We start from the raw sequence: 20,486 nt of genomic DNA on the forward strand, positions 1-20,486 counted from the left end.
TGGTTCTTCTTCAATATTGTGTTGGCTCTGCTGGATCTTTTGACTCTCTATATAAACTTTAGAATCAGTTTGTCAGTATCCACAAAGTAACTTGAAGGGATTTTGATTGGGATTGCACTGAATCTAGATAGATCAAGTTGGGAAGAACTGACATCTTGGCAATACTGAATCTTCCTATCCATGAACATGGAATATCTCTCCATTTATTTTTTCATTTTGTTCATCAGAGTGGTGTGGTTTTCCTCATAAAAATCTTGTACATATTTTGTTAGATTTTTTTTTTTAACAAGAACTTTATTTGATTCTTATGAACACACTCAAACTGAGAACAACCAGTCTGTGGGATTCAGAATCCAGTCAGTCCTCAGGGTATGCAAGGCTCTTCTGTCTTTGGGTTCATTAAACCTCTGCAGAGATTAACTACAACTTCACCGTATGAAATATTAGCTTGATTTACAAGTGTTTCAACGTTACAGCATCGTCTTTTATTTTGATCACTATCACAAACAGCTTTATGATTTCTGCTTCTGCCTTTGCCATAAAAATGTTAAGATGAACACTACAGTTGATCACTCAGGATCAGCTCTATCTCTTTATAAGAAATGGTATGGATTCATTTTCCCGATTGTAAAAACTATGTTATTCATAATATCTCTCTTTTCCCCTGGGCTGCCAGGAAGCTCAGAACCAAACTGAGGCCTAATTACAGCAATCATATACAGTAAGCATATTTGTTTCCTCCCTTCTCTTCTACCTCTTTTCCCTTTCTTTTTTAAATTAATTAATTAATTTTTCTAAAATTAATTTTTATTGGAGTATGGTTGCTTTACAAAGTTGTGTTAGCCTCTACTGCACAGCAAAATGAATCAGCTGTACACACACACATATCCCCTCTCTTTTGGACTTCCCCCCCAGTTAGGTCACCACAGTGCATTAGGTAGATATTTTGTTAGATTTATTCCTGAAGTATTTCTTTCTCTCTCTCTCTTTTTTTTTTTTGGTGCTAATGTAAATGCCATTGATTGTGCTTTAATTTCAAGTTCCACTTGTTAATTTTTGGTAAATAGGAAACTGCTTGACTTTTGCGTATTAACCTTGTGTCCTACAACCTTGCTATAACTAATTGCTTATTAGTTCCAGGAACTTTATTTTTTTTTAAGATTCTTTGGGATTTTGTACATAGATGATCATGTCATCTGCAAACAAAGACATTTTTTTTCTTTTTTAAAAATTTATTTATTTATTTATTTATGGCCGTGTTGAGTCTTTGTTGCTGTGCGTGGGCTTTCGCTAGTTGTGGCTAGCAGGGGCTACTCTTTGTTGCGGTGCGCAGGCTTCTCATTGCGGTGGCTTCTCTTGTTGCGGAGCACGGGCTCTAGGCATGCGGGCTTCAGTAGTTGTGGCTCGCGGGCTCAGAGCACAGGCTCAGTAGTTGTGGTGCATGGTCTTAGTTGCTCCGCGGCACGTGGGATCTTCCTGGACCAGGGCTCGAACCTGTGTCCCCTGCATTGGCAGGCGGATTCTTTTTTTTTTTTTTTTTTTTTTTTGCGGTACACAGGCCTCTCACTGCTGTGGTCTCTCCCACTGCGGACCACAGGCTCCGGACGCGCAGGCCCAGCGGCCACGGCTCACAGGCCCAGCCGCGCCGCGGCATGTAAAATCCTCCCAGACCGGGGCACGAACCCGTGTGCCCTGCATCGGCAGGCGAACTCTCAACCACTGCGCCACCAGGGAAGCCCGGCAGGCGGATTCTTAACCACTGCGCCACGAGGGAAGTCCAGCTGTAGGATTTTTGTAGCTATTCTTTATCAAATAGAGGAAGTTCCCCTCTGTTCCTAGATTACCCAGAATTTTTATCATGAATGGGTGTTTGATTTTGTCAAATGCTTTTTCAGCATCTATTGCTATGATCATATAAATATATTGTAAATTTTCTTCCTGTATGTGAGTCATTTTCCATGTCATTTATGGGTTTTTGCCCTATGGGAGTTGTAATTTTTATCCAATCAAACCTGCAGTCTTTGCAGTCTAAGAAAGGCCTTTCTTTTTCCGAAGTTGTAAATATATTGTCTTGTATTTTTCCTTGAGTACTTTTGTGATTTTATGTTTTACGTTAATCCATCTAAAATTTGTTTTCATATATGGTGTGAGGGAACATCCCATGTTTTGTCTACCCAGCAAAGCATTTGTTTTTTTATCAAAGTATAGTTGATTTACAATGTTGTGTTAATTTCTGCTCTATAGCAAAGTGATTCAGTTATATATACATTCTTTTTTAATGTTCTTTTCCATTATGGTTTATCATGGGATATTGAATATAGTTCCTTGTGCTATACAGTAGGACCTTGTTGTTTATCTTTTTTTTTTTTTTTTTTTTTTTGCGGTGTGTGGGCCTCTCACTGGTGCGGCCCCTCCCGTTGCGGAGCACAGGCTCCGGACGCGCAGGCCCAGCGGCCATGGCTCACGGGCCCAGCAGCTCCGCGGCACGTGGGATCCTCCTGGACCGGGGCACAAATCTGCGCCCCCTGCATCGGCAGGCGGACTCTCAACTACTGTGCCACCAGGGAAGCCCTATCCATTTTATATATGATAGCTTACATCTGCTAAACCCAACCTCCCATTCCATCCCTCTCCCACCCCCCCCCCCCGTCCCCGTTGGCAACCAGAAGTCTGTTCTCTATGTCCGTGAATCTGTTTCTGTTTTGTAAATAGGTTCATTTGTGTCATATTTTAGATACCACATATAAGTGATATCATATGGTATTCGTCTTTCTCTTTCTGACTTACTTCACTTAGTATGATAATCTCTAGTTGCATCCATGTTGCAAAGGAACATTATTTTGTTCTTTTTTAATGGCTAAGTAGTACTTCATTGTATATATGTACTACATCTTCTTCGTCCATTCCTCTGTCGATGGACATTTAAGTTGCTTCCATGTCTTGGCTATTATGAATAGTGCTGCTATGAATATAGGGGTGCATGTATATTTTTGAATTATAGTTTTTTTCTGGATATATGCCCAGGAGTGGAATTGCTGGATCATATGGTAATTGTATTTTTAGTTTTTTGAGGAACCTCCATACTGTTCTCCATAGTGGCAATTTACACTCCCACCAACAGTGTAGGAGAGTTCCCTTTTCTCCACACCCTCTCCGTCTGTTATCTGTAGACTTTTTAATGTTGGCTGTTCTGACCAGTGTAAGGTGGTACCTCATTGTAGTTTTGATTTGCATTTCTCTAATAATTTGTTATATTGAGCATCTTTTCATGTGCTATTGGCCATCTGTATTTCTTCTTTGGAGAAATGTCTATTTATGTCTTTTGCCTATTTTTTGATTGAGTTTGTTTTTCTCTTATTGAGTTGTGTGAGCTGTTTGTAAATTTTGGAAATTAAGCCCTTGTTGGTTGCATTATTAGCAAATATATTCTCCCATTCCATAGATTGTCTTTTTGTTTTGTTTATGGTTTCCTTTGCTGTTCAAAAGCTTATAAGTTTGATTAGGTGCCATTTGTTTATTTTTGTTTTTATTTCTATTGCCTTGGGAGACTGACCTAAGGAAATATTGGTACGATTTATATCAGAGAATGTTATGCCTGTGATATCTTTTGGGAGTTTTATAGTGTCATCTCTTGTGTTTAAGTCTTTAAGCCATTTTGAGTTCATTTTTGTGTGTGCTGTGAGGGTGTGTTCTAACTTCATTGATTTACATGTGGCTGTCAAACTTTCCCAACACCACTGCTGAAGAGACTGTCTTTTCTGTATTGTATATTCTTGCCTTCTTTGTTGAAAATTAATTGACCGTAGGTGTGTGGGTTTATTTCTGGGCTCTCTATTCTGTTCCATTGATCCATATGTCTGTTTTTGTGCCAATACCACACTGTTTTGATTACTGTAGCTTTGTAGTATCATCTGACATATGGGAGGGTTATGCCTCCTGCACAAAGCAATTATTTTGACATTTCTTAAATAAATTATTTCTATTCCATTTTATTTGAATGCCAATTTTATCATTTACTACTTTCCTGTATTCAGGTCTATATTGGTTTTTAAAATTGTGTTCAGGGATTTCCCTGGAGGTCCAGTGGTTAGGACTCTGCACTTCAACTGCAGGTGGCACAGGTTTGATCCCTGATCAGGGAAATCCCACAAGCCATGCAAGAGCGGCCAAAAATTAAAAAATAAAATAATAAATAAAATTGTGTTCAACTTACCTGTCTATTCCAAACAGTCACCTTGGTTTCATTACTGAAGCTTTAGGGTAATTTTTAATCACTTTTTTAAAAAGAATAAATTTATTTTATTTTATTTTTGGCTGTGTTTGGTCTTCAGTTGCTATGTGCGGGCTTTCTCTAGTTGTGGCAAGCAGCGGCTACACTTTGCTGTGGTGCGCGGGCTTCTCATTGCGGTGGCTTCTCTTGTTGTGGAGCACAGGCTCTAGGCACGTGGGCTTCAGTAGTTGCGGTACACGGGCTCAGTAGTTGTGGTTCGTGGGCTTAGTTGCTCTGCGGCATGTGGGATCTTCCCTGGCCGGAGCTCAAACCCATGTTCCCTGCATTGGCAGGCAGATTTTTAACCACTGTGCAACCAGGGAAGTCCCTAGGGTAATTTTTAAATGTGTTGGGGCAAGTCTCCTTGTGGTAATTCTTCATTTTCAAAATATTTTAAATTTTTTTCACCATTTATTCTTCCAATTGAACTTATTTGTTTCTGTATCAAACTCTTTAAACATCCATTGGGATTTTAATTAGAATTTAATTGAGTATATGTTTTACGTAGAGCATTGACATTTTTACTGAGATCTATTAAATTTTCATTATAGGAACACCATATGTTTCTATTTCCTTGAGTCTTGTATCCTCTAATCTTTTGAACAACAACAAAAAATTTGATCCAATAATTCTAAACTCAGCTGAACTTGAAGGCAACAAAAACTTGCTGAGGCTGCGGAGTTCCCTGGTGGTCCAGAGGGTAGGGCTTGGTGTTTTCACTGCCGTGGTCCAAGTTCAGTCCCTGGCTGGGGAACTGAGATCTCGCAAGCTGGGCTGCATGGCCAAAAAAAAGAAAAGAAAAGATTTGCATATGCAAGAGCGAAGAAAGAGTGCCACACATATGCTCAACTTAAGTTACTTGGAGATTGTCTTCGTCCATTCAGGCTGCTGTAACAAAATATCACAGACTTGTTGGTTTATAACCACCAGAATTTTATTTCTCACGGTTCTGGAGGCTGGAAATGTGAGATTAGGGTGTCAGCTTGGTTGGGTGAGACCTCTTCCAGGTCTCAGATTTATCCCTGGATGCTCGCATAGAAGAGGTTGGTGGCTCTGTAGGGTCTTTTTTATAACAGCACTAATCTCATCATGAGTGCTCCATGCTCATCACCTAATCATCCCCCAAAGCCTCATCTACCAATACCATCACCTTTGGGGGTTAGGATTTCAACATATGAATCTGTGGGGGGGCAGGGAACAGAAGCATTTTACTCTAGACAACCTAAAGATCCGTCTAAATAATGCAGAAATAAGGAAGTAATGCTGTAAAAAGATTAGCGATAAATCAGAAACCAATTAGACATGACTACATAAGCTAATTATTTTAAATATAGCTGCAAAATAGCATGCACCAGTAATTTTTGAAAAAGCAGATAAATACTATAAAAATTATTGATTAACTATAAAATTATGCAGTGAAACGACCAGGTTGTACGAACAAAAACTAGGAAGCAGTTTGAGGAGGAGTCTGAGGATATAGTGATTGATTTTCTCTTAGGTCAGTTGATTGATGTTTAATTAAAGGTATTGATAGGGCTTCCCTGGTGGCGTAGTGGTTGAGAGTCCCCCTGCTGATGCAGGGGACACGGGTTCGTGCCCCGGTCCGGGAAGATCCCACATGCCGCGGAGCGGCTGGGCCCGTGGGCCATGGCCGCTGAGCCTGCGCGTCCGGAGCCTGTGCTCCGCAACAGGAGACGCCCCAACAGTGAGAGGCCCGCGTACCTCAAAAAAAAAAAAAAGAAAATATAGGTATTGGTAATTAAGTGTAGGTTCAAGAGGTTTTTTTTTTTAAGTGTCAAAGTAATCACGAGTAGAGTGGACTTTTTTGTTTTTCTTACTAAAATGAAAAAAATTAAAGTATAATTTAATTATACCTAATTAAGGTATAATTTTAGTGCATAAATCTGTGAATTTTGACAAACTCATTTAGCTGTGCAACTATCACCACAACCAAAATGTACAATACTTTTATCACCTGCAAAAGTTTTCCTGGGCTCCTTTGTAGTCAGCTCCCTTTTCAACCCCAGCACTTGGCAACCACTGGTCTGTGTTCCTCCCCTGTACCTTTCACCTTTTCCAGAATGTTCTATAAATGGAATCATACAGTATGTATGTACCCTATTGAGTCTGGCTTCTTTCACTTGATATAACGCACGTGAGATTCATCACGTTGTAACAGTAGTTGTTCCTTTTCACTGCTGAGGAGAATTCCAGTGTACAGATGTAACACAGCTTGTTTCTTCATTCTCTTGTTGAAGGACATTTGGGTTGTTTCCAGTTTTTGACAAATACAGTTAAAACCTCTCTATCTGTACAGAGAATTACCTTATTATATTGCCAGAAGGGGGAAAAGGAAAGCAGAGTCCACAGAGCAAGAGATAAAACAAAACAAAGAAAATAGAAAGCACAAAGTAAGATGATAAAAATGAGATGCAACTATTTGTAACAACAACAATATTGTTAAACTTTCCATTAAATGACGGAGACTTGAGAGGGAAAATATGGCGCCAAGTTTAGGCAACTAAATTTTCCCTTCCTGAAATTTCTTGAAAGGGCCAAAGAACTATCAGGATAGAGGCAACCTCGAATCAGCCCTATTTGTTAGGGAGCTTTGCCAACCTTACCCCCACCCCCCCACCCCCCGGTTCGGCACATTTTCATATATCACGTATTCTATTCACACACACCACACTCCAAATTACTTCCCCAGCCCACCATCTGCTACAGAGGAAATTTTTCACAGTATCAGAGCATAGTATAAATAAGGAGAAAAAACAAAGATTCGTCTACCGTGGTGTTCAGACAGGACCTGACGGAGGGATGCTGCCAGGAATGCTCTTGGCTCCCTTTTGAGGAGATTTAATGAAGGGATTTAATGAAGTCTTATAATTTAGGGAAGTAGAGACTAACCAACACAAGTCCTCTTTTGTCGCTGTTGAGCAGTCGTCTCAGGAAGGCCTGTACCAAGAAGCCCATTGAAACTGAGTCCCCCTAAAATTGAGTTCCCCTACTGAGTTTATGATTAACCTTTCTCTCCAGAACTTTATTTGCTTTCCTGTCCTGCCCCCTGTTCCCCTCAGGATTGCAGAGTATCAAAGAAAAGGGGGATTTGAAACTGAGCAGGACCCTGTGGGGCCTTCCCAGGTACAGACGCTCCTCTGTGTCCCCTGGTTTTGTTTGTAGAAAAAGGCTTTCATCTCCTAGGCCTTCCCTGAGTTCCAAAGAGCAGAGACTCAAGCAGTTCCTAGTTAAGGAAGTAAGGGAACGCAGAAACAGAGGAAAAGCAGTCAAGAAACAATAGTTCAGTGAAAAAACAGAGTTCTAATTCCTCCTCAAGGGATATACAAAACAATTGGACACATATCTTTTTCTGCAGAAACTAAGACCCCCACCCTGGTGGAGGATGGTGACTGTGTGCTCACCACAAGCACAGAGGTCCCAGAGTGGCTGGAACCGGAAGACTGAGGATTAAGATTCTTGAAACACCACCCAGTTACCTCACCACCCGCCAATCAGAAGAAAGTCATGCCCCCTGTAACCCTCACCCCAAATATTGCTTTCAAAAGCCCTTCCCTGAAACACATCTGGGAGTTTGGAACTTTTGAGCATGAGCTACCTGTTCTCCTTGCTTGGTACCTGCAGTAAAGGCTGCACTTTCCTTCACCAGAACCCAGTGTCAGTAGATTGGCTCTGCTGAGCAGCAGGCGAGCAGACCCAAGTTTGGTTCTGTATCACCATGGTTACAGGGGGCCATGCGTGATGTCAGCCTCTGGTTGTGGGGCTCCTCTTTGCATGGAGCCCCAGGACGGACCTGGGCAGGTCCCGTCACACACTAGGTTGAGTTGGTTAAGCTTTAAATTATGCAGAATAGGTTGAGGTGTATAATCTCTGAAAAGGTGAAACCATGGAAGGCTGGGATAATTGGGGATGAGCTTGCGGTTGAATTGGCCTTTTGTAAACTTAATTTATGGATAGGATTTGGTCCAATGGAGTAAAGTAGAGAGGGCCATTCAAGCAAGGGGATTACAGAAGAAGACTCAGATAGAACTGAGCTTCAAAAGTTCTTAAATCACGTGCATCAGTAGAAAATAGAAAACTCTCAGAAGATTTTTGAACTGGGGAATAAGATGTTATAAGTAGTGTTAAAAAGTATTAGAGTGGCACAATTATACAAAGTAATGTTATAATATCAGTAATAGCTAGTTCTTCCCCTGGTAAGAGTTTTATTATTCAATCTCCACAGTAACCCTATGATGTAATTATTATTATCTGTCCCTGTTGAAAAACAGAATCTAACCAAGTAAATTTAAGATCGAATTGGCTTTATTCGGTGATTCATGAATCCTGCAGCATCCCACCTAGCAACTAGAAGGGTGCTCTAAAAGGTTGTGTGAAATGGAAGGTTTTTATAGGAAGAAGGGTAGGGCAAGGGAGCTACTAGCAAAAGGAAAGAAAGGATTATTTTTTAGGCCAGGATTTCTTTTGTGGGATGATGAGAACAGTAAGGGTTTTACCATGTGGATTGCCTCTTCTTCCTCTGGAGGATGGATAGGGTGCACTTGTCAGATGACCTCATTGGTGCTGACCAGAAAATTCCAGATTGGTTGATTAAGATTACATTTTTGGTGTTAGGTATTAAATCTAGGTTTCATATCTTGGGCTTTAGCACAAGTGACGCCATTTTGGGCCTGTGGTTTTTAACATCCTGTTTTGCACAAGAGGAGAGACTGCAGGCAGGGTGATCAGTTAAGGTCCAAAGGTAGTCATCTGAGTTCTAGATCGTGAAGGAAAGACTAAAACTGTAGGACTGGAAACGGAGAGCAGCAAGTGTAAGATGGCTCTATGGGTGTCAAGCCTAAGTGACTCAAAAGAGCAAAGTCACCAATCATCTCTCTTTGTTTTTACTCCTTATCTGTACTGTACTGTAGGTCACGGCTTATTGATTAATTGGTTATACTGAAATAAAGTATAATGTACTAGTGTGGAAGACCAGGAAATATGTTTTTCACTAGCTTTAGCGTGATTTCTAGTTTTATTTTTTATTTATTTTTATTTTTTGGCTGCACCGCATGTGGCATGCAGGATCTTAGTTCCTTGACCAGGGATCAAACCTGCGCCCCCTGTAGTGGAAGCATGGAGTTTTAACCACTGGACCGCCAGAGAAGTCCCTGATTTCTATTTTTAAATGCCAGAAAACAAGCAAGGCTAGATTTCTGGTTGGAAAAATGTTATTATGCTATTAACATTTAGATTGTGCTGTAAGTTAGGTTGTTCTATTTTATGAGCAATACTTTCTTTTTATGAACATTCATGCCTAAAATATTTTAATGCTTTGGGGATAACTCAAGAGGTGTTTTGAATTTGCATGCTACTTTTTGATTATTTTCGAATGTATGTGAAAAAAAAGTGGAATTCTGGTGAATTTTTTTAAATGTAAAGTGATTATGGTGATACACAATCAAATTTAGATTTTTCATTTGTTCTTAAATTAAGCCATAGAAATATTGTATTTACTTTTCTAGAGACTAGAGGAAGAAATGAGATTGAAAGGACATTTCCATATCTTTGCATTGAATTGACTCCAGCTAATTGTATTGCGTAAATACATTTTTATTTGGTTGCTAAAATAAATATATTAAGAAGGTAAACAAGTCAGAAACCTAGTTCCTCAGGTTCATAGGCCTGAGGCTTGCTTGCTTATTTGATTCATTCATTCATTCCAGAAATGGTAATTGATCATTTGTTTTTTAATCCTCCATTGTTTTCATTGTTTACGTTAGAAGTACAATTCAATACAGGGTGACATTTATTATAAAGACTAGTTATGTGGCCTTTGGAAAAAGCTATTCCAGCTTGCTCATCCCAGACTGAATCTAACTAGCTGTATGGTCTTGGGTTCTTAGTTTTCTTGTAAGTGGAAAGAGCAGTGGGATCTAGAATTTCCATTAAAGTCATCCAGTTTTAAAGGTTTCTAAAAAAATTTTTTTAAAGATAGGTTTTGTGGAACTCACCAGTGTTGTTTTGTGGTACCAAAAGGCATTTGTGTTGACAGTGATTGAAAATGAATATGAATACCTAGATTTAAGTCTCACTCTACCACTTAATTAACGTAGTGGTATTAAAGTTAGTTAACGTTTACCCAGGATTTACTATGTACCAGGAACAAATTTAAGTGCTTTACCTTTATAATCCTTTAATGCTCACAAGAACCCTGTATGTGAATTGCTATAATTGTACCCATTTTACAGGTTAGGAAATTGGGGCATCAAGAATTTAAATTACCTCCAATGAGAATCAGTAAATACAGAGCCAGTGTTTGGACACAGGTAGTCTGAGACCAGAGCTGGTATGATTAGCAGTAGTGTAATCCGGTCGACCCCTTAATCGCTCAGAGATTACTTTTTTAAATCTGTAAAATGAGGCCCATGTTCACTCTTTCTTCTTCGCTGGTTTGTGTGAGGCTCATATGTAATGCAGAGGTTCTTGAAACGTTGAACTGAACCAGCAGTGTCATTCCTACCTGGGAACGTGTTCAAATGCAAATTCTGGGGCCCCATTCCTAACCTTCTGACTCAGAAACTAAAGATGAGGCCCAGCAATCTTGTGTTTTAACAATTTGTGAACCACTGATATATGAAATGTTGAACTCATAAAAGAATATTTGCAACACTTATATAAAAACAAACTAACAAAACCCCCCCATGTATCCCCATCTAATGAATTGCAAAAAAAAGTTCACTGTATATTAGACCCACACTCATGCTTCTCCCTAATAGTCGGACACCAGAGCCCCACCCTGGAAGTAAAAGTATTCTGAAATGAGTGTATTTTATTTTCTTAATTTTTTCCTATAGTTTTACCACATATATATGCATATTTTAAAAACCTAATTCATTTAGTTTTCCAAGATTTTAAATTTTATCTAAAAGTATCTGTGTATATCGCTCCTGTAGTTTTAAAAAATTTGCCCAACATTTTGTTAGTGGTGTATGTGCAAAGAATGTATTCATTTTCCCTGCGGTATTCTATATTTGAATATAACATAACTATTTCCCCATTTTCCTTTCAATGGACATTGGGTTGGTTCCAGTTTTTGCTACTACAAACACTGCTACTATGAACATTCTTATATATATTTCTTGGTACACTTGTGCAAGAGTTTCTCTGGGGCACTGGTTTTCAAATTGTTTGACCTGAAATCTAGAGGAAGAAATGCACTTTACATCATAATCCAGCGATTTCAGCTTGCTTGTTATAGTATAGAGAAATACAGTGGACTTTTTTTTCTTTTGTATATTGACCAAAATTGGGGCCTAAAACCTCCTTAACCTCACTCATTAGTTCTAATAACTTTTGTAAATGCCTTAAAATTTTCTGTATAGATGACCAAATCATTTGCTAATAAACACAGCTTTATGACATTCTTTCCAATTAGTAAGCTTTTAATTTCTTTTTCTTGCATCATAGCACTAGTTACAACCACATTAAAATGTAGAATACAGAGCAGATATCCTTGCCATGTTCCCAGTATTAGGGAAGCATATTTAATATTTGACAGTTCAGTATGTTTGCTATAGGTGCATCGTGTATGCTTTTTATCAAATTAAAGATATTCATAATTTGCTGACACTTTTTATCATCAGTGAGTATCAGATTTTATCAAATGCCTTTTCTGCATCTATAGAGATGATCATATTTTTTCACTCTTTTTATCTCAATGTGGTGGATTACATTGATTTTTTTTAATGGTCCTGGAGCTGTTTAGAGGTGTGGTGTTTAGTTTCCAAATATCTTGGGATTTTCTAAAGGTCTTTCTGTTATTGATTTTTAATTTAATCCCGTTGTAGTCAAAGAACATGCTTTGTATGATTTGAATACTTTTCAGTTAACTGGGACTTTTTCTGTTGCCTGATCTGCGTCATTTCTGGGTCTTTTTCTATTGATTGCTTTTTCTCCTAACTATAGGTGATTATTTTCCTTCTTCCTTGCATGTCTTATAATCATGAACTGAATGTCAGACGTAAATTTTATCATGTTGGGAGTTTGAGCCTTGTTCTGGGATGGAGTTGAATTATGAGGAGACTTTCATTCTCTCCAGGTTTGCATTTGATCTTTATTAGGTGGGATCAGCACAGCCTGTAGTCTGGGGCCAGTTTGGTTGCATTACCAAGGCAATACTCTTCTGAGTACCCAAACCAGTGGCCACATACCGTAAGGTTTCTTGGCTCTGGTTGTGGAGAATGTGAACTGTTCCCAGCTCTGTGTGAGGCTTGGGAATAGCTCCTCCTTTTCTTTCCCAGTGGTTCTTTTCCTCGCCCTCGGGAATTTTCTTCACACGCATGGGCTGATCAGTAATCAGCTTAAGCTAGTAGGGAAACTTAGGCAGCCCTCACCTCTCTGATTCTCTGCTCTGTATGTTATAGTCACCTTGACTTCCCTGAATTCTCAACTCTCTTCCCTCACCTTAGGGTGATTCCTGGGCTGTGTTTCAGCTTCTCCTCCCTGCACTTTTGCCTGGAGATGCAACTGAAGATTTCCCTCATCTGCTTCCCTTCTCTCAGGCATCACCCTCCTGTGTTGTATGCTGGTCAGTGTCTGAAAACCACTGTCATATTTTTGTCCATTTTTTAGATGTTCAAGATGATAGTTCATCTGATCCCTGATCCCTGTGGTCCACTTTGGCCACAAGTCTAAATGAATACGTATTTTTAAGTTGAATAGAGAGAAAAATATTCCAAATTCATACTGAATTTCCAATGCAAATCGATTAGCCCAGAGTTATGTATCTTTTTGATTTCATACTTCTTTTTTCTGTTATGGTGAAGAACCTTCCAGAGACATTACCAATACTTACTCGTTTTTATGTTTCTTTTTATTTTATTCTTACAGTAACCCTGAGGTAGGCAAAATACCAGGTTGCAAATGTCACTTTATTGATAAGGAAACTGAAGCCCAAAATATTCAATGCCTTTCCTGAGAGTCCGCAATGGTAGGTTTTTGGCCAAGCTGCAGAAAGTACCTTCAGTAGCCTGACTGTAATTTGGTGTCACCTTGGTCTGGTACACACCGGGCTTCCATTTCTTCATTTATGAGACAGGGAGGTTTCCCAGATCTCTTCAGTGTCTGGCCTTCTCCTCAGTTCTCTGCTTTTCTGATTCGCCCTTCGCTCCCAGCCACATGTACACATTCTGTTTTCTCATGGTGCTTTCAGTAGGACGGGACTCTGGTGTACATAATACGGGAGAAGCTGTTCGAAGACCCTCCTGAACGCGCCCCGGAGGCTAAGGGCGACCAGCTGAGCTTGTTCTGGGACAGGCCCTGTGGAGACAGACATAAAAGCTGCTGCCTTTGTATTTGCATTTTCAGATTGGTGATACTAAATTAATGGGTTTTCCAGCCTGGTAGGGGATCATTCATTTTCTCAGTTTATCTGTGCTTTGTCTCAAATTTCATGTACATATGGAGAAAATCATCACTAACATTTTTGACTGTCATTTCAAAGTGCTTGCTCTAGAGTCTGCAATAATTGGTGGCTTTTATCTTTCCTTTTCTTTTTTGTTTTGGCCTCGCCACCACATGTGGGATCTTAGTTCCCCGACCAGGGATCGAACCTGAGCCTCCTGCAGTGGGAGCGTGGATGCTTAACCACTGGACCACCAGGGAAGTCCTGGCTTTTATTTTTAGATTCTCTATTCCTCAATTATGATTTCTGTCCATAAGGTAGATGCCGCAAACTCAGCCCAGTCTTAGATCTGACCATTTTTATCTTAGCTCTGTCTCATTTTTATTTAATAAGAATGCATACCGAGAAGAACCTGATAATAATACCTTATTTGATTAGGGGAAGGTGTTCTGGACTTGTTAGTAAGTTCATTTTTTTACTTCCTCATTAAAAGCCTGCCATAGTTGCCCTCTGATTTTTTTCTCTTTTACTTTTCCTTAACAAGAAAGAGCTCAGTTGAAAAGCATAGAAGCTTAGTAGAAGTATAAGCATGGTCACATTAGAATGTGCACTTTCAGTGTTACACCCAGATTGAGAGTGCTATAGTGAGTCCAGGATTGAGGCATCCTTGGTATTCTGAATAACACCCTGACTCCTCAGTTGAATCACTGCAGAAATGCTTGGAAGGGGCAGCAAGAAAATGATTAAAATACTGAACTATTCCCCGATTCTCGTGCTGTTTCTAAGGGGCGCTTTGTACTTAGCTGCCTGCAATTAAATGCATTTGCCGTCCTTAAGGACATTTGCCCTTCGTTGTCCAACTTTACCTTGTTAGGACTGTTGAGGCTAGCTTGTTCTGTTACCTGTACAGACCTTCCTGATCCCCAGTTTTCATTGAATGACTTCCACTGTCCTGTTGGGGAGGGCAGTTGTGTCCATCTTTGAGGACGTGCCTGCCTCCATGCCCGAAGTGGGAAGCCAGACAGGGCAAGAAAGGGGGAAAGGGAAGGTGACTGCCATTTACCCTGTGTCTACCAGGGCTTGTCATCTTCCTAGAGGCTCTGCTACATTCTCCTCTTTGGAAGAATATACTGGTACCTCCATTTCTTACGTAGACAAACTGTGGGGAAACTCCTGGTGTTTGCAGAACAAAGACTTTCTGTTCTGCAATTTTGAGTTGCCTTGTTTTAGCTTTACATGTTTCACGTAAATTTAATTTCATACTAATTTAAATGAGATGGCTTGGAGGTAATCCTTTGGTACCAGTGAGGAAATAAATAAACCATAGTTGAGTTTATATCTGTGAAATATCTCTCATTAAAGATACATTTATCTGTTCTAGCCACAAATAGATATAATCCTTAAAATAGAGATTTCTAAAGAATAACCAATGACCCGGTCATTAAATCTCCTAACTGGTCATTAAATTCTCCTAAAGGTCTAGAAAACGAAGTTAAGAATCCTGTAAGAGCTGCTCCTGTGGAGTACTGTTGGTGACAAGTAGAAGCTGTTGTTCTCATCTGACAGCCCCTGACTTGGATGACCAGTCTGGAGCCTAATTGGAATGGTCAGCATAAAACCACATTTTTTTAAAACTCCTGGGGTCATACTTCCTGTTGAATCTGATTGTTGTCTCATCCTTGTAGTAGACTGGAATTAAAGAGCGAAAGAAAAAGTCCACTTGGCCTTCTAAGACATTACTGCATTGACCCCAGGGTGAAGATAAAGGCACATGTGCCTTTTTAGTCTTAATAGTTCTAATGGCTGAAAGTAGGCAGGTCAAGATGATATTGAGAAAGAGGAAGTGTGATCCTCCTGATAACATTCTGAATAGCAGACAACCCAAGTCAGGACCTCGTTCTGTGTTTGCTGTATCTTTCTTTCATAGACGCTACCAAACGCCTAATAGAAAACGTCGTGTTTTAGTTAATTCTTCAGGGGGTTGTCATTTGAGGATTCATGAAAAAGCCTGATTTATCAGAAAGGTGAACTACTAGCAGCCCATCGACTTTTCATTGTCAGAATCAATCCTCGTATTGGGGCCTATCAGAGACACTTCTTATTCTGCTGGTTTCTTGTTGCATGATGCTAAGACCTCACATTTCTTCTCTTTTTTCCTCTCTCATGAAAGTCTGGTTTGAAAGACAAGGCCAGGCCAAATCAAAGATTGGTAAAATGCAAGCTACTTACCTTTGTAGACATACTGTCTTATCTAGTTGGCTCTGCAAAATTGTACTTTTGCCATATAAACAGCAAGCTGCTTGGGGCAGAATTCCAGCAGCTTGTCTTTCCCAACCTTGCACGTAGCAGCCAGCAGGGCGGTTCGTACACAGAGACTGACTCCCTTCTCTTGGTTAATTTCCTCAGACAAAACAAGACATTGCGGTGGTGCCTGCTGATTCGAAACGACACAGCTTGTTTCTCTTGCCTCTTATCATAACCTCGTGAATCAGAGGCTGTTGGAGCCATAGGGTCCCTTAGAGCCATCTGGTCCATGCCTTGTTTACAGATGGGAAACTGAGGCCCAGACGAACTCATCCAAGGTCATGCATGTGTAACTGATAGAACTGAGTCTGCTTTGTTTAACCCAAAGGGTTTCCTTTACTTCTCCTTTCTCTGTCTTCCTCTGTAACAGTTATTCACATTCTAGGGAGAAAACATGATCCACTGAGCGCGCGAGTTGTAAGCCTGTTTTTGAAATAGCGCAAGACGAGAGCAGACAACATGATCACCAACCTGTATTGGGGTGGCCAGAAAGTTTGTTTGGTTTTAAGTAAAAATAAAAGACGTTTTTCATTTTCACCAAGAACTTCATTGAACGATGTATTCACTAACAGAACGAACTTTTTGGCCAACCCAGTGTGATAAAGAGTGTTTGGGGAAGTTGGGGTCTCGTTTAATGAGAGAATTCTAAGGCAGACAACGTACTGAGACGCTATCAGGTTCTTTTCTTTGCTGCCGGGCTCTTCCAGGGCATCCCTTTGGCATCGTGGACCAGCCTGGTAAAATGGGATGAATGGGTCTTCACAGGACGGCGTCAGTAACAGCTCTGCTGCTGGTAAAGCTGGGCTCCTCGGGGCAAGGTGCTCACCCCTTCTGAGTCTCAGTTTCCTCATTAAATAATATGGTAATTGGCACCCACTCCATACAGTTACTATATTCCATATGGAAGTGAAATCATAAACTACAACGGAAATGAAGTGGATTAAGGAGGGAGATGGAGAAGGCGTGGTTCTAAAGTGCATCGTTGGCGTAAATAGATGACATTGTAAGTGACTGGAAATCTTGTTAGTACTTCTGCCCAAACGCATGCAACGGGGAGTACAAATGCCCTCTAACTGGTGACTTGTCACTCCAGCGAAAGGCATTGCTGAAGAGTGTGTTTCCCATGTGAAGCTCTTTGAAGGCTTGGGTTGGAAAGGCAGATTCTCTCGTGTAATTAGCAAAAGAGAGGCCAGAGAGGTGATTGGATAATCCCTTTCATGAGTGGTGGGAAACCACACCTGCTGCTTCTGAGGGAAGCAGAATTACCTTGCAGTTTGTGGAAGAAGTGGTGAATAACTGAATCGATTGGTGGGTTTTATAAAGGCCACTCTTGTGCCCTGAGCACCTTCTTTGGGCCGCATCCAGTGCCTTGGAATGTGAAAGGCACAAAGTAATGTGTAACCGGGTCCCCATTCATGAAGGGTTTACCTTCTGATCGCTGGCAGATGATAACACAAGATTATCTGTGATTTAAAGCCCAGACCGTGTTAAAGGAAAAATTGTGGGACATCGGAGGAAAAAAAGAGATCCTTGCAGGGTGATAGGGAGTCAGGAATCGTTTGTCGAACTGCATCGTGAATGTGAGCTTTACAGTGTGAGGAAGAAACAGATGAGCTGTCGTTCCAGGCAGAGGTAAACCGTGAGCTGAGCACAGGATTTAGGGGAGGTTATGAGTCCTGACTGGAGCAGAGGGTGGAATTCGTTAGATGATGGAGACAAAGGTGGAGAATGAAGGCCAGGATAATTTCGGGAGCACTTTGATTGTCAGGCTCTGGAATCTAGGATTTAAGGAAACATAATAGTCTGTGTGTGTGTGTGTGTGTGTGTGTGTGTGTGTGTGTGTGTGTGTGTTTACAGCAGTCCTTGGTAGGTGTTTGTAGCTTGGAGCTACAGTGTCAGGTGCTGCCTTTGAGAGTTCTGCTTACTTTCCTGGTGACTAAGGGCGAGGAAGAGGTGAAGCTCGGTGATTACACAACGCACTGTGACACAGCAAGCTCTCTACTTCCTGATTCCATCTGCTGGCGGGGCCAGTGGGAGGAACCAGTTTGGGGGGAGGCAGTGAATGGGGGGCTCGAGGGATTCAGGGATGTGAGATCTACATTTTGTATGGAGACCCAGCAGTATACCTAGTGGGCAAAACATTTGAATCAAGTAGCGGTTAGACGGAGGAAGTGAACCTCAGTGGATCAGTAGCTGTGGCCTCGTGGCCCACGAAGAAGTCTAGGAACCAGGAACTAACTCCTTCTGAATGCCTGATCTTATTCTGAATTCGTATTATAGTCCCCAAGCTCAGTAGTCAGCCAGTTCCAGTATCATCTGTCCAGACTTCTGTGCCAAGACTACAGAAGAACACATATTTGGGTGATTCTCTTCAAAAAGAGAGGCCACTTGAAGAACATGGGGCTAGAGGTCTGCTCCTTCTGTTCTGGGATAGATTGACTGTGATGAGCCTGCAGTCAGCCTGCTGATCTCAGGGCATCGCAGGCTCAGGAAAGAGCAGTAGGTACCATGGTTGGATTGGATACCTTTCTTCCCTTCTTAATGACCCTTGTGGCATCTGGCAGATGGTTTGATGGATTGAGTGACCAGCCTCATGTGCTCATAAGAGCTGCAGAGAGGGGGAACGTCGTGGGTTCCTTGGATGGTCAGGTCAGTGGTTAGAACCGAATCTCTAAGGTGGTTCTTTTTCCCTGAAAGGATGCAGCTCACTCATCATGAGAGAGGGCAAGAAATAAATCTACCTTAAAAAAAAAAAAAGGGCTTCCCTGGTGGCACAGTGGTTGAGAGTCCGCCTGCCGATGCAGGGGACACGGGTTCGTGCCCCGGTCCGGGAGGATCCCACATGCCGCGGAGCGGCTGGGCCCGTGAGCCATGGCCGCTGAGCCTGCGCATCCGGAGCCTGTGCTCCGCAATGGGAGAGGCCACAACAGTGAGAGGCCCGGGTAACGCAAAAAAAAAAAAAAAAAAAAAGCTTCATCGAAGTCTAACTTATATACCATAAAATCCACCCACTGTAAGCATACAGTTCATTGATTTTTAGTAAATGTGCAGTGTTATATGACCATCACTACAATCCAGTCCAGTTTTAGGATGTTTCCATCTCTCTGTAAAGCTTCCTGGTGCCTGTTGTGCTCTGTCGCTATTCCCACCCCCAACCCACGAAACAATCAGCTGCCCTATGTCGCTGATAGACTTGCCTCTTCTGGACGTTACAAGGAAATGGAAGCCTAACGTATGTGTTGTGCACGGGACTTTCATTTCACATAATGTCTTTGAAGCATCCGTGTTGTGGCATGTGTTCGTATTTCATTCCTTTTTATTGCTGACTGATATTCCATTGTGTGGACACACCCTATTTTACTTCTCCACGCATTCTTCAGTGGATGAATTGTTTCCAGTTTTCAGCTGTTGTGAATAATGCTGCTATATTGGTTTCTGGTGGCTGTCCTAGCAAATTACCACAAACTTGGTGGCCTAAACAGGAGGATTTTATTCTCTCGTAGCTCTGAAGGCCAGAGGTCTAAAATCAAGGTGTTGACCGGCTGTGCTCCTTCTAGAGGCTCTAGGGGAGATTCCGTCCTTTGTCTTTTCTAGCTGCTAGTGGTGGTGCCAGTCCTTGACCTGAGGTCATGTTACTTCCACCTCTGCCTCCATCCTCATGTTGCCTTCTCTTCTGTGAGACTCAAAACTCCCTCTGTCTCTCTGTCATCTGGATACGTGTGACTGTGTTTGGACCACACCCTGAATTTCCAGATTAACCTCCTCTCCGTATCCTTAACTAACTCACACTTTTTGCCGCCTGAGGAAACATTCACAGGTGCCGAAATCGGACGTGGATATCTTTTGGGGGCTATTATCCTGCCTACCACAACAGCTATGGATATTCACATGAAGTTTCTGTGTCAGCACGTTTCCATTTCTCTTTGTAGATAACTGGGCGCGGAATTGCTGGGCTGCACGTACATTTATGTTTAACTTTTTAAGAAACTACCAAACTGTTTTCCGAAGAGGTTGTGTCATTTTATGTTCCTACTAGCGATGCATGAGGGTTCCAGTTTCTCCACATTCCTGCCAAGTCTGCCTTTTAAAAATTAATAGCCATTCTGGTGGGTGAGAAGTTGTATCTCGTTGCGGTTTTAGTTTGCATTTCCCTGATGACTAATGGTTGTTGGACGTCTTTTCTGGTGCTTATTAGTCATCATATATGATTCTCCGTAAAATGTCTCTTCAGAGCTCTTACCTGTCTTAAAATGGGATTGCCTTCTTCTTTTGGAGTTATAAGAGTTCGTCTACTGTTTTGTATGATTGTGGTCCAGTCATTGCCAGTCCTAAGGACTGTGGTGATGGAGGTCACCTTGGGGACACCCCATTTCCCCAGGGTACCTAGAGCTGGGGTGAGGCAGCCACCCAGTGTTAGTCTATTACTGGGGGGTAGGTGGGACTCACACGTGGTCCGTTGGCTGCCTGTTACTGTGTCAGGGAAGCCAGGAGACGGCTCGCCCTATGCTC

At 41.3% G+C, this 20,486-nt stretch overlaps 1 protein-coding gene across 3 annotated transcripts in view; it reads left to right on the forward strand.

The window, feature by feature from the left end:
• The window catches only part of DOCK5 (dedicator of cytokinesis 5), a 212,028-nt gene that overhangs the window by 39,536 nt on the left and 152,006 nt on the right, over window positions 1-20,486 (forward strand). The window lies entirely within an intron of this gene.

Source organism: Pseudorca crassidens, chromosome 7 (genome assembly GCF_039906515.1).
Source record: "Pseudorca crassidens isolate mPseCra1 chromosome 7, mPseCra1.hap1, whole genome shotgun sequence".
NCBI lineage: Eukaryota > Metazoa > Chordata > Mammalia > Artiodactyla > Delphinidae > Pseudorca > Pseudorca crassidens.